The sequence below is a fragment of the Schistocerca nitens genome, chromosome 12 (assembly GCF_023898315.1).
Source record: "Schistocerca nitens isolate TAMUIC-IGC-003100 chromosome 12, iqSchNite1.1, whole genome shotgun sequence".
NCBI lineage: Eukaryota > Metazoa > Arthropoda > Insecta > Orthoptera > Acrididae > Schistocerca > Schistocerca nitens.
In genome coordinates this window covers 89,678,558-89,691,441 of record NC_064625.1, presented here as the reverse complement: position 1 = coordinate 89,691,441, position 12,884 = coordinate 89,678,558, and the positions used below count along the sequence as shown (strand labels likewise).

Below are 12,884 nucleotides of genomic sequence, written 5' to 3'. Positions count from 1 at the left end.
TTGGAACAGCAAGTTCCCTTGCCGGTCTAGGAATGGTAGAACGATGGGTTCGATGACGGTTTGGATGTACCGTGCACTATTCAGTGTCCCCTCGACGATCACCAGTGGTGTACGGCCAGTGTAGGAGATCGCTCCCCACACCATGATGCCGGGTGTTGGCCCTGTGTGCCTCGGTCGTATGCAGTCCTGATTGTGGCGCTCACCTGCACGGCGCCAAACACGCATACGACCATCATTGGCACCAAGGCAGAAGCGACTCTCAAGACGACACGTCTCCATTCGTCCCTCCATTCACGCCTGTCGCGACACCACTGGAGGCGGGCTGCACGATGTTGGGGCGTGAGCGGAAGACGGCCTAACGGTGTGCGGGACCGTAGCCCAGCTTCATGGAGACGGTTGCGAATGGTCCTCGCCGATACCCCAGGAGCAACAGTGTCCCTAATTTGCTGGGAAGTGGCGGTGCGGTCCCCTACGGCACTGCGTAGGATCCTACGGTCTTGGCGTGCATCCGTGCGTCGCTGCGGTCCGGTCCCAGGTCGACGGGCACGTGCACCTTCCGCCGACCACTGGCGACAACATCGATGTACTGTGGAGACCTCACGCCCCACGTGTTGAGCAATTCGGCGGCACGTCCACCCGGCCTCCCGCATGCCCACTATACACCCTCGCTCAAAGTCCGTCAACTGCACATACGGTTCACGTCCACGCTGTCGCGGCATGCTACCAGTGTTAAAGACTGCGATGGAGCTCCGTATGCCACGGCAAACTGGCTGACACTGACGGCGGCGGTGCACAAATGCTGCGCAGCTAGCGCCATTCGACGGCCAACACCGCGGTTCCTGGTGTGTCCGCTGTGCCGTGCGTGTGATCATTGCTTGTACAGCCCTCTCGCAGTGTCCGGAGCAAGTATGGTGGGTCTGACACACCGGTGTCAATGTGTTCTTTTTTCCATTTCCAGGAGTGTAGTTTGTCACCTTGTATAGTCTTACAGTCTCACTTCACCGTACACTACAGGGTCACAAACAAATAGCCGTACATTGCTGCTCACTCTATCCACCAAATCATTTATGTACGTAAAAAATAATAACAGCTTTGTCATTATGAAAATATTGAAGTGCGATCTGCCTTAATCGTTGAAAACCATTCAAAAGGCAAGATCACACAAAATATTTTTGATTCAAGACATCTGGTGTCAACAGTTATAGCTACCAAATGGTTCTCATGTCTCTGAGCAGTATGGGACTTAACATCTGAGGTCATCAGTCCCCTAGAACTTAGAACTACTTAAACCTAACTAACCTAAGGACATCACACACATCAATGCCCGAGGCAGGATTCGAACCTGTCACCGTAGCAGTCGTGCGGTTCCGGACTGAAGCGCCTAGAACCGCTCGGCCATCGCGACCGGCTTTTAGCTATCAACTTCAGGTCTTAAATATTTCTTTTGTTTTACGCTGACACACAAACGTTTATAATGTGCGGAGTTTTATCCACATGATATCTTGTGCACGAGGTCAGCGTAAAACGAACGTGTCTTACTACAAGAAACTGCGTAAGACATGAAGATGACGCCGGCCGTGGTGGCCAAGCGGTTAAAGGCGCTACAGTCTGGAACCGCGCGGCCGCTACGGTCGCAGGTTCGAATCCTGCCTCGGGCATGGCTGTGTGTGATGTCCTTAGGTTAGTTAGGTTTAAGTAGTTCTAAGTTCTAGGGGACTGATGACCTTAGAAGTTAAGTCCCATAGTGCTCAGAGCCATTTGAACCATTTGAAGATGACGGCTCATACTGTTGAATCAGGTTGTCTTGAATAAAAAAAATATTTTGTGCGATCTTGGCTTTTGAATGGCTTTTTACCCTAGCCTCTGATGAATATTCGAGGTCCAGGACAAGTACTCAGGTCAATCACTTAAGGAGTCCCCGAGTCACTCACATATCTGGCAACCAATTCCGTACACTCGGACCTTTGTTAATAGTTTGCTGTGTGGCACTATGTCGAACGCTTTCCGGAAACGTAGGAATATGGAATCTAGAATGAGATTTTCACTCTGCAGCGGAGTGTGCGCTGATATGAAACTTCCTGTGCGGCGGACCGAGACTCGAACTCGGAACCTTTGCCTTCCGCAGGCAAGTGCTCTACCGGCTGGTAGGTTGGAAGGTAGGAGACGAGGTACTGGCAGAAGTGTGAGGACGGGGCGTGAGTCGTGCTTGCGTAGCTCAGACGGTAGAGCACTTGCCCGCGAAAGGCAAAGGTCCCGAGTTCGAGTCTCGGTCCGGCACACAGTTTTAATCTGCGGGGAGTTTAATATGGAATCTGCCCGAGCCCTTCATCCATGGTTTGCACTGCATTATGTGAGAAAAGGGTGAGCTGAGTTTCGCACGAGCGATGCTTTCTAAAATCCTGCTGATATGACAGGAACGGTTCTGCCCCAAGGAAAGTTCTTATACATCACATCCCTAGGTTTTTCCATTTCTTTAAATGATGATGAGTAGAGAGGCTAGTTTGCCGATTCGTCAGTGCCGCAGCTAAAAGAACCTACCGTGCTTTCGCCTCCGCTGACGTGGATATACCACGTTGGCTTGTTCGTGACCGCGAAGGCAGAACTTGCCCTATTAGGAATGCCGTGTTCTGTGGCGCTGCAGAAGAGCCCGTATTATGTTTCCCTCTACATATACCTATGTGCAAAGCCGAGGCGGAAGCCGTACGAACAACAGCAATACATCACTGGTGGGACAGAATTAATTACGAGCGGCTCTACGCTTCACTTCTACTGTTGGCTCGGTGGTCCGGTCAGTACTGCGAACCGCGAGGCCAGTATTTCTTCCAGCTGCTCTCTCTCTCTCTCTCTCTCTCTCTCTGCCATATCTATCCTATATGTGTAGGCGAAGAGCGGGCAAAATTAAATAAAACCCAAGAAGAAAAGATCAGGTGAGGAGAGTGTGGTTGCGCAGTGGGTCCTTCCGGGTGCAGAGCTGAGTCTGGCAGGGCTGAGGACGAAGCGTTTCTGAGAGCACCTGCGGGCATAACAGTAGCGGCTGACAGCGCTCATAAGTAATGCCCGCCGTCTGAATTAATTAGCACCCGGGTTTCCATCCTCGGCTACCGCGGGTCATCTACCCGCACCGCTCGATCTTGGAGGTCCGTAGATTAGACGCCGCGAATCTAATCTGATCTCAAATCGATATGCAATGACGAGCTGATCTCCCCATTGGCGAAGGCCTCAAAAAACACTGCCGAAAAACACTATGTTGATTTTGATCCGATGATGCGATAGTAGATGTAGTGATAAACGCGCTATTCGTCCACGAGACTCGGAGGGCCATAGACACGGGTTCCCAGGTAGATGCCGTGTTCCTTGACTTCCGCAACGCGTTCGATACAGTTCCCCACAGTCGTTTAATGAACAAAGTAAGGGCGTATGGACTATCAGACCAATTGTGTGATTGGATTGAAGAGTTCCTAGATAAGAGAACGCAGCATGTCAGTCTCAATGGAGGGAAGTCTTCCGAAGTAAGAGTGATTTCAGGTGTGCCGCAGGGCAATGTCGTAGGACCGTTGCTATTCACAATATACCGGGTGATCAAAAAGTCAGTATAAATTTGAAAACTGAATAAATCACGGAATAATGTAGATAGAGAGGTACAAATTGGCACACACGCTTGGAATGACATGGGGTTTTATTAGAACAAAAAAAAAAACGAAAGTTCAAAAAATGTCCGACAGATGGCGCTTCATCTGATCAGAATAGCAATAATTAGCATAACAAAGTAAGACAAAGCAAAGATTATGTTCTTTACAAGAAATGCTCAATATGTCCACCATCATTCCTCAACAATAGCTGTAGTCGAGGAAAAATGTTGTGAACAGCACTGTAAAGCATGTCGGGAGTTATGGTGAGGCATTGGCGCCGGATGTTGTCTTTCAGCATGCCTAGAGATGTCGGTCGATCACGATACATTTGCGACTTCAGGTAACCCCAAAGCCAATAATCGCACGGACTGAGGTCTGGGACCTGGGATGCCAAGCGTGACGAAAGTGGTGGCTGAGCACACGATCATCACCAAACGACGCGCGCAAGAGATCTTTCACGCGCCATCTGCCGGACATTTTGTGAACTTCGTTTTTTTTTGTTCTAATAAAACCACATGTCATTCCCAGTATGACTGTCAATTTTTACCTCTCTATCTACATTATTCCGTGGTTTATTAGGTTTTCAAATTTATACTAACTTTTTCGTCACCCTGTACATAAATGACCTTGTGGACAACATCAGAAGTTCACCGAGGCTTTTTGCGGATGATGCTGTAGTATATCGAGAGGTTGTGACAATGGAAAATTGTGCTGAAATGCAGGAAGATCTGCAACGAATTGGCGCATGGTGCAGAGAATGGCAAATGAATCTCAATGTGTAATGTGCTGCGAACACACAGAAAGAAAGATCCTTTATCATCTAGCTACAATATAGCAGGTCAGCAACTGGAAGCAGTTAATTCCATAAATTATCTGGGAGTAGGCATTAGGAGTGATTTAAAATGGAATGACAATATAAAATTAATCGTCGGTAAAGCAGTTGCCAGAATGCGATTCATTGGAAGAATTCTAAGGAAATCCAATCCGAAAACAAAGGAAGTAGGTTACAGTACACTTGTTCGTCCACTGCTTGAATATTGCTCACCAGTGTGGGATCCGTACCAGATAGGGTTGATAGAATAGAGAAGATCCAACGGAGAGCAGCGCGCTTCGTTACAGGATGATTTAGTAATCGCGAAAGCGTTACGGAGATGATAGATAAACTCCAGTGAAAGACTCTGCAGGAGAGACGCTCAGTAGCTCGGTACGGGCTTTTTTTGAAGTTTCGAGAACATACCTTCACCGAGGAGTCGAGCAGTATATTGCTCCCTCCTACGTGTATCTCGCGAAGAGACCATGAGGATAAAACCAGAGAGATTAGAGCCCACACAGAGGCATACCGACAATCTTTCCTTACACTATCAACACGCGACTGGAATGGAAGGGAGAACCGATAGGTACTCAAAGTAACCTCCGCCACACACCGTCAGTTGGCTCGCGGAGTATGGATGTAGATAATGGTTTCAATGTTGACCGCCACCAGACAGTGTAGTGGCATAGCTACCACATCGCCATCTGTGTCTATCCTCTAATAGGGTATTCTCACAGCCGGAAGGTTCTGTGTGGCGGGAACTTGTGAAGCAAAGCAGACAACCCTGCCAGGGAACGCACTCGTGCTTCCTACAGCGAGCGAGCATCATGTTAGTGAAATCGTGTCCTCGTGCGCAAGTTGTGTAACGTTTGTGGTGTCGGTGGTCACGTGAACACTGTCACATCCGTAGACGAGCTTGTGGACTGAATGCGCGCCAGGACTCGTATTGTAAGCGCAGCAGCGCCAGACAGCTACCACAGCAGGGATAAGAGTACTTTTGAGACCAGACGTGACAATAACAAATGTCCGGGTACTGGGAGTGGGACTACTGGCACGCACATCTTGCCACTACATCGACGCGCACGACTGGACTGGTGCTGTCGGAGTATTACTTGGAGGATAGAAGGGCTCGCCAGGGTCTTCAGCGATGAACATTCCTTCTGAACGAAAGTGATGGTTGTTTGCATGTACGGCGTAGACCTGGTGAGGGCTGCCTTCTAAGAGTGCATTCGTGCCAGAATGCCAGCCTTATGGTCTGAGGTGCGGTAAGCTACAGCTCTCGCTCACCTTTGGTGATTCTGGAGGAGACACTAACCAGCACTTAGTACGTTGCAGAATGTTGTTAGACCCGTTCTTTTGCCGCTCTTGCAACAGGAGGGCGATGTCTTGCTTCAACACGATAATGCTCGCCCACACGCTGCCTGTGAATCACAATGTGCTATGCGAGACGTGTAGAGACTTCCCTGGCCAGCTGTATCTCTGGACTCGTCTCCAATCGAGCATCTGTGGAATAGGATAGGATGAGTGGCTACATGGTCTACTAATACGGGTGTTTAAGCATTGGTCAATGCCTGGTACCTCAGAACAGCTTGCGCTATTGAACTGCAGATCTAATCACTTTATGTATTCAATATGCACTGTTGCAACAAGAAATCTTCAGTTATTTGGAGACCTCTAAAAGGGTGTTCTATGTTTTTCCTCACCAGTAGTTGTGCGTCCACAGCTCGTGGCCTCGCGGTCGCCTTCGTGCTTCCCGAGCACGGGGTCTCGGGTTCGATTCCCGGCGGGGTCAGGGAATTTCACCTGCCTCGAGATCACTGGGCGTTTGTGTTGTCCTCATCCTTTCATCATCATTCATGAAAGTGGTGCGATTGGGCTGACCAAAGGTTAGGAATTTGTACGGGCGCTGATAACCGCCGCAGTTGAGCGCCCCACAAACAAAACATCATCATCATCATCATCATCATCATCATCATCATCATCATCATCAGTAGTTGTATATCGTCGTCATACATTGCCGAAAAATTTACAATACTGTCAAGAGCGAAATCATTTTATTAACAAGTGAAATGACAGATAGCACATCATTGTAGAAGTATATGGTAACAAATTAAGACCGAATGCAACTGACATGGCACAGTTAAGAGTTCCGAAACTGTCGCATTACTACACAGTGTATCCCCATCTGGCAGCTACGGGTGCATTTACTCTCTTGCATGTAACCAATAATTAAGGTGCCGAATGCCATCCTTTGTTTGCAATTCGGCAACGGTTATGGGAGTCCCTGGAAAATGAGCAAGTTCCCACGTCACCATGTCCCATGGGTGTACTCTAGACCTTATGAGGACCTGCCGCTGTGGTCGAGCGGTTCTAGGCGCTTCAGTCCGAAACAACGCGGCTGCTACGATTCCACGTTCGAATCCTGCCTCGGGCATGGATGTGTGTGATGTCCTTAGGTTAGTTACGTTTAATTAGTTCTACGCCTAGGGGACTGATGACAGATTCTAGGTCCCATAGTGCTTAGAGCCATTTGAACCATTTGAAGACTTCATGATGCAAACACTGTTCATCTCTAAACACAACACTCTGCAGGTAGAGTCAAAACGGAGGATTCACACACATGTCTCCTAAGCCCCATTTTACCACCGATGACCGTGACAAATGAATCACTAGCACTGCAACCCTTTAGTATATCCTGGTACCTCTGAACACAGCTATTTCTTCCCCCCCCCCCCCCCCCCACAGGCGGCCTGATGCTCCAGTGGTAAAGAGCGGGCCTGAAAACCGAGAGCTGGCAGGATCGAATCCCAGTCGGAATACGAAACTCTTAATGAAGTAAAGAGCCATCAGAAAATACACGTTTCTCGGATTCCACGTCTAAATGCATGTCCACTTCCCGTCTTTGGATAACTAGCATATATCAGGTAAACACAAGCGGCGAATGGAGTCGAACTTCACCAGTCCATTGAGCCATATGAAAACCATCGCCATCATCAGTTACAGCTCACGAAGAAGCAATGTGGATTTTGACCGTTGCTGACTGCACTGTAAGTCTCTCAGAGACGGCAAAGAACTGGGAACATAAGTTGAATGGAATGAGTAACGTATTGAAAATGGATTATAAGATGAACATTAACAGAAGTCAAACGAAGGTAATGGAATGCAGCCAAAATGAATCTGGTGCTGAGGGATTCAGATTAGGAAATGGGATTCTACAAGGTGTGGATTACACTATCTGGGAAGCAAATGCAGAAGGATACGAACACGCTTTACACCAGTGTGTATTGCGTGCGTCAGAGGTACAGTTCGGACACAATGATGGTGTCAGCTTGTCCCGACTTGAACCCAATGGATAGCCTCTGGGACGAGTCAGATCGTCGAATTTACTCCAGGTCTCTGCATCCAGCACCATTACTTTCTCTGGTTTCGGCTGGACTGTCATTTCTCCAGATATTCAGACAACTGATTTAAAGTTTCCCCCTGCAGAGTTCAAGCCAGCATAAAGACTGTGGGCGGACACACGCCCTATTATTGTACACTAATAGTTGTCCCGATATTTTTGATGATTTAGTACAAACAACGACATGAAATCGGATGTAAACATGAATCGAAGTTAATGAAAGGGAATGTAAGACTTACATATATTGGAAGGGTTCTGTTGATAATAATGATGATTGGTATGTGGGGCGCTCAACTGCGTGGTCATCAGCGCCCGTACAAAGTACCAATTTTTACACAGTCCAATTTTTTACACAGTCCAATTTTTTACACAGTCCAATTTTTTACACAGTCCAATTTTTTACACAGTCCAATTTTTTTACACAGTCCAATTTTTTTACACAGTCCAATTTTTTTACACAGTCCAATTTTTTTACACAGTCCAATTTTTTTACACAGTCCAATTTTTTTACACAGTCCAATTTTTTACACAGTCCACTCTAACCACTGTTACGAATTATGAGAACGATGATGATGAAACGATGAGGACAATACAAACACCCACTCCCTGGGCAGAGAAAATCTCCAACCCGGCTGGGAATCGAACCCGGGACCCCATGTTCCAGAGGCAGCAATGCTGATCACTAGACCACGAGTACACGAGTACCGCGGACGAAGTTAAAATCTGTGCCATAGCCGCTATTTGAACCCCAGTCACCGGCCTTCTTTCTTACGGAGCAGATATGCTAGCCATTACACCACCACAGCATTACATTTAACGTAGCTGCACGGACTACCCTAGTTCAATGTCCTCCCTAACACAAACCTCAGTTCACATCTTGAGCTCATTTTCCTCTTCATAACTATATCAGATCTATACAGCTTATCTGTTCTGCAACATACAAGAAGCTACGGTGATCCATTCTATTCTTCCGGTGCTCGGATTCCTTATCAATTGGGCATTACAATAGAAACCAAACGAATTCAGAGACGCGGTTCCAGGATCGTAACAGGGGGTGATGGAGCACGTGAAAGAGTAGCAGAAATTCTCAGGGAACCGGTATGGTTGAGGAGTTAATGAATCACTGGCCAGCGCACAGTCTGTATGGCCGCGGGATCGCTTTCCCCGGGACTCGTGTACCGTGCATCGTGTACCGGAAGAATGCCGAGCCCTAGGCAGCCGCCGGTTCGAGGTCTCCGCTATTAATCAGCCGCGTCAGTGGCGAGAGGTGCCCGCGGCGGGCCACGAACACCGCTACCTGGCTGACGGCTTCCCACTCGACGGTACAGGCGTTCGAGCCCCGAACTATGCTTCCTTTTCCGTTCATGTGATTCAGCTGTCTTTTCCGTAACCCCCCGCCCCTCACTACTCACGTATAAGTTCTGTACGTCTCAAGAAAGTTAGTCTCTGAAAGATGGATGTTAGGACCCTTCTTTTCCTAAGCATAATGGAAGACGGTAAACAGCGTTGTAAGAATCTTTGTCCCGAATCATGCTTCTCCAGGTACTATCTTTCAGTTGTCTGTCTTTCCTATTTCCTTCTCTCCCCGCCAAGCCCTCACGACGATGGTCAGGATAGCGTGAACCTGTCCGATTTTAGTCCCCCAAGGATGGATGTTAGGACCACTCTTCTTCTAAATATACTGTAATACAGGAAGCATCACTGTAAGAACTTGTGCTCGCGTTGATTTAGCCTGCAGGAAAATAAGTTTTGGTAAATTCGAAAACGCAACGAAAGAAGAAGGCATATTTTTTGTGTTGGTGGAAGAGCCAACACCGTGTTACTAATGGAGGCCGAAATGCACGCGTTTTTAGCTCACGCAGGCTGGCGTGAGGAGGGAAGAACTATACTGACGTGAGGTCTGGAACATGACAAGGAATTAGAATTCAGAAAGCGGACGTAATTAGTTTGATTCTTAACTTTAATCTATTAATGATGAACGTCGCTCTTGACGGTACATGAGTCACAATATTATTTGTTCAGAAGACATAGTAACTGAATATGGCGCCTTGCTAGGTCGTAGCAAATGACGTAGCTGAAGGCTATGCTAAACTGTCGTCTCTGCAACTGAGAGCGTATGTAGTCAGTGAACCATCGCTAGCGAAGTTGGCTGTACAACTGGGCGAGTGCTAAGAACTCTCTCTGGACTAGACCTGCCGTGTGGCGGCGCTCGGTCTGCAATCACTGATAGTGGTGACACGCGGGTCCGACGTATACTAACGGACCGCGGCCGGTTTCAAGGCTACCACCTAGCAAGTGTGGTGTCTGGCGGTGACACCACAATATTCTAGCACTCTATATCGCTACAAATTTTCCTTGCTATACCTGCAGCTATTGTTCAATAGCTCTATAAATGTCTCCAGTCATTATACACAGAACATTTGTCTGGAGATATATTAGACCTTTGGAAAAATATAATCATCGCAATCTCGAAGACAGCAAGGCAATTAAGTGCTAGCACCATCGGACAATCAGCTGAAAAGCTCTTTGTATCCAACCTGCTGGAAAGGGTAATAAGACAAGAACGAAGGAAGATCTGTTAAATGGCGATCGGTTTGGCTTTCAGCAAGACAAGGCCAGTACAGAGGCAGTTCTGATGAAGTTGCTATTGACTGTGGAAGCAAGACTAAAGAAAAACCGAGACACATTCCTAGGATCTGTCGACCTAGAAAGAGCGATCCACAATGAAAAATTGTGCAAGATGTTGTAAACCCTGAGAAAAATAAAAATATTGGGAAAGGTGAATAACGAAATATGTACAAGAACCACGAGGGGAGAATAAGATTGGAAGACCAAGAACGAAGTGCTCGGAATAGAAAAGGCGTAAGACAGGGATGAAGCCTCTCACCACTACTGTTCAATCTGTTCAGTTTCGGAAATAACACAAAAGTTCAACAGTAGAATTAAAATTCACGGTGAAAGTACATCATTGATAAGATTCGCTGATGACATTGCTCATCTTCACCAAAAATGAAGATAAGTTACAAGTGCTGCTGCACGGAATGAACAGTCTAGCGAGTACAAGACATGGATTGTGAGTAAACCGAACAAAGGTGAAGGTAATGGGGAGTAGTAAAGTTGGGATGAACGATAAAGTTAACATAAAAACTGAGGACCTCGAAGCAGATTGAGTAAAGGTATTCTGCTACCTTGTAAATAAAATAACGCATAATGAACGACTGAAGGAGGACGTAAGGAGCAGGCTAGCTCAAGCAAAGAAGTCCGCTAGTATGAAACATCTTTCTTAATTTTACGAAGAATTTTCTTAGAAAGTACCTTTCAAGAACAGTATTGCTCCGTAGTGAATCGTGAACTTTAGAAAAACGGGGAAAAAAGATGTGATTGTACCGAAGAACGTTGAAAATCAGATGGACTGATAAGGAATGAGAAGGGTCTCCACAAAATTGGCGAAGGGAGGACCCATGAAAAACACTGGAATGTCAAAAGATTAAAAAACAGCCGACCAGTTGCAAAGGATAAAGTAATCTTTACCTGGGTTTCAATAGATATAAATCTATCTTCTTCAGAAGACGGCAATATTACAGTAACATGGAGTGAAGTATCTTAGTCATTTTTGCAAACATTTACATAACTCAGTTGATCCAAATATCTATTGAAACCCAGGTAAAGATTACTTTATCCTTTGCAACTGGTCGGCTGTTTTTTAATCTTTTGACGTGGAACCGTTGCTGTATCGCAGCTATGTTTAAAATACACTGGAATGTGGTAGGAAATGTGTTAAGACTTCAGGGAATAATTGCCATGATACCTGAGGGATTTGTAGAGGGTAAAAATTGTAGGAGAGGAGATTGCAATACATCCAACAAGTAATTGAGGAATTAGGGTGTAATTGTTACTCTGAGATAAAGATGTTGACAAAAGAGAGAATCTTAAATAAAAAATTACACTGAGTTCAGTATGTAATACTGCTCAACAGGAACGAAAGTAATGTGGGGAATATGTAGAAAACGTCAACGTCACAAAATCTACATCTGTTTGATTCACACGTAAGTACCCTCGCAGACGGTGCAAGATAATACGTTCAAACTGTATGTGCACCTTGCTTTTTCAGTTTCACATTTACCATAAATTTCAACGCTGGCAACCATGCTATATATATATATATATATATATATATATATATATATATATATATATATATATATATATCTCTGAGCACTATGGGATTTAACTTCTGAGGACATCAGTCCCCTAGAACTTAGAACTACTTAAACCTAAGGACATCACACACATCCATGACCGAGGCAGGATTCGAACCTGCGACCATAGCGGTCGCGCGGTTCCAGACTGAAGAGCCTAGAAACGCTCGGCCACATCGGCCGGCTCCACGTAACAAAAACCCCGTGCCGCTATGCATTCTACCACTTGCCGAAACCTTCGTTTTGATACCTTGAACCGTTCACGGAAGACAAGGAGAGTTCAATCTTACGCGAATCACTCCGTACGTAGTAATATTAGCCACTGCCTATTTAACCACATTGAACGAGCATTCTTTCCCACGTTTGGCTTTCACTACTAATTCCGCGACTGAAGACCGTCGGCAGACGATATTTACTGTCAATGAAGGCCCCTTTTGCAGTGGTCTCTGCGATTAGGAAAGTGGATCAGTTGGGGGTTTATACGTATTTGTGATCAGCTTCCATCACCGATGGACGCGTGCGTGGCGGTATTTACTTGCCCTCAACGGCACACACAGGTTCCCGTGTTGGGTCTCTCCCACGACGGCCGGCGCTGCCATTTACATTTAAATTCGCAAAGAGTAGGAGGTAATTGAATGTCACGGGTGTCCAGCGATTACCGAACGGAAGGTCGCCGAATCTTGGGAACTGCCCGGGGACAGGTGAACAGGTACTCTATAGGGCGAGGCCGAGTGGGAAACGGCATTAATGCCTCTCCGCTGTCGCCGCTTATGAATCTTAAATACCTTACACACACACACACACACACACACAAAACCTTGTGGGCTGCACGAAAAAAAAAAATG

General features: G+C 46.5%; 1 protein-coding gene across 1 annotated transcript in view; it reads right to left on the bottom strand.

The window, feature by feature from the left end:
• Nucleotides 1-12,884, bottom strand: part of LOC126214926 (homeotic protein Sex combs reduced-like) — a 327,370-nt gene that overhangs the window by 276,663 nt on the left and 37,823 nt on the right. The gene's annotated exons all lie outside the window — the stretch shown is intronic.